Source organism: Myotis davidii, unplaced genomic scaffold, assembly GCF_000327345.1.
Source record: "Myotis davidii unplaced genomic scaffold, ASM32734v1 scaffold75, whole genome shotgun sequence".
NCBI lineage: Eukaryota > Metazoa > Chordata > Mammalia > Chiroptera > Vespertilionidae > Myotis > Myotis davidii.
The window spans coordinates 103938-106242 of record NW_006286977.1 but is presented as its reverse complement, the minus strand read 5'-3'; the positions used below and the strand labels follow the sequence as shown (position 1 = coordinate 106242).

Sequence of the window (2305 nt, the reverse complement as noted above, 5' to 3'; positions counted from 1 at the left end):
GCCCCCCCCCCCCCCAGCAGATTTCACCGCAATGCACCAAGGCAGGGTGGTGTTTTAACTATTAAAGAAACATTGTTTCAATAATATTGTCTCACAAAACAAATAATTCTCTAACTTCTACTTTGTACCCCGAATCTGGGGTTAAAGGAAAAGCAGCTGACAGTTTTAGGACTTAAGTTGAGTAGATTTTTATCACCACTCTGACAAAAAAATAGAAAGAAAATTTAAAAATCGATAGTTGTGCCTGAAGGGACATAGAGGGGCTATTTAAATGATGAGAAGGCTAGGAGTTAGGTACTGCTGGCTGGATCAAGGGGCACTTTTGCCTTTGAAACGTCCTTTTAGGCATCGTGGTCTAAGGCAATGTGACGGAACCGCGATGTGAATAAAGATGAGAAGAAAACGCATGTGCGAGGGATGAAAAAAATAGGGTCATGCCTGCCGGGCAGGGCGCAGACGGAGGGGAGCACGCCTCCGGCTGGTTGGGAGTTGCTCCCCTCGGACCCCAGCTAAGCTGACCAGCCTGTTTTCCTGGTGTGAGGGCGCTGGTTCACCATTACTAGCTGGTTAGCAGTTCAGCCCCTCTAACCCAGGTGAAAGTTGACCCCTCCGTTGCATTCCCTTTAGTTTCGGAAGGGGGACCACCGAGTCGTGGGGGCACAGTTTAATTCAGTTATACACGCAAAAGCAAGCAGACACCATAAACTCCAGTAAAAAAAGCCCTACTGTCCCCCGAGTACCAGGGAAACAATTTTATCACCTTTCAGAGGTTAAACTGCACCGAAGGCAGCTCTTTATGGAAAATTCTAGAATTTCTTAGATCAAGCGGTCGGGGTGGGGGTAAGAAAAGGATGACATCATGCAAATGGATGTTTCAGTTGAGGTGCTTTTTAGGCTTTCCCCTTGAGTTCGGAGGGATGGGCTGTTTCACCAACTTTATGGCCGACTCCCAGTGAGTCGTCAATACGCCCATACATGCTGTTAATTACACAAGCTGCCTTCTCTCACAGAAGCCAGTTCTGAAATTCTTAATTCCTTACACACCCTTCAGTAAAGTCCTGCCCCCAGAGATGGCCACCGGTCAATAAACAAACTGGAGACAGACTTCCAGTTATACGAATTTGTCATTTAAAGAAAAACCTTCCATAATCCCCCCTCCCCGCACGCAACTTAAGGGGGAGCGTTTCAGGAGGCAGGTTAACCGGGACCGCCTGCGGACCCTCGAGATAAATATTTTGTTTGAAACGACGCGGCTCCCGTTTTGAAAGGGATGCGGCAGCCACTGTTTACCTTAGTTCTGTCCGATGGAAGATCGGACATCCTGAAAATAATTTAAAGTTTTATAATTCTAATTGCCCTCTTTATTTATTTTTAATTTTTAGAGAAAGGATTTTCCTCCCTCAGTGAGCCAGTCTGTAATGCAGTCCAGGCATTTAAACCAGAACTTCTCTCTTTTCTTTTTTTAAAAAGAGGAAGCGAGTTCCCAGTTTGCCTGCTTTGTAGAGGAAGCCATAGGTAATGCTCAAGGATGTTAAATTTAGCCTGCGAAAGTGACATACAGGGAATTCTTAGTGTGAGTCTAGAAGCCTTATTTTTATCTTGTCCAAGGAGCCTCTTTTTCCCCTTTTCCTTGTTGGGGTATTGCAACAAAGACTGTTTCCCTCGTAGCCAGGGATTCCCTAGGAAACTGGGCCGCCGGGTGCGGGGTCTTGTCCCTCCTCCCGTGAGTAAATGTGCGCTTCCTTAGTGCTGGCTGAGCTATTCAACTTGCCTTCACTGTCGCAGACTGCGTGCTGGTTACCTGTGTAGAGTAACTTGTAATTCTAATCTGACTTTCAGAAATAGAGGTCAAAGTCAGATTTCCCTAACGCACAGCTAACTTCCTTACACTGAGTGCAGAAGCCGCCGCCATCAGTGCCGGCTGAGCTAATCAGCTAATCGATGACAAACCCCCGACGCTTAGCCAGGCTGCCCCTCAGACCTGCAGGGTGGGGTGCCCACCAGTCGGGAAGACTGCGTTTTGAAAGGTTGTTATTTGGTTTGGTTTTCGAAATCCATAGATGGTCTTAATTGCTGACAATTTATGGGGAACAGTTATTCATAAATAAAAACATCATATAGGTAGTTTCTGGGCTGCAGGAAGGGAGGTCTTGCTGTTGCGGCAGATGTCAGGCGGAAGTCACCCGTGTGCTGCCTCTGTTCAGGTACAACACTGAGGATGGAGGTCTGGGAGCTCGAGGACCTCGCAGGTACTGCTGTGTTCTCCAGAGAATGGAGAGAAGTCACCGCTGGCTCCTTGGTGAAT

At 47.2% G+C, this 2305-nt stretch overlaps 1 protein-coding gene across 4 annotated transcripts in view; it reads left to right on the top strand.

Moving 5' to 3' along the window:
- LOC102774843 (guanine nucleotide-binding protein G(s) subunit alpha isoforms short) overlaps positions 1-2305 on the top strand; it is a 78570-nt gene that overhangs the window by 46726 nt on the left and 29539 nt on the right. The gene's annotated exons all lie outside the window — the stretch shown is intronic.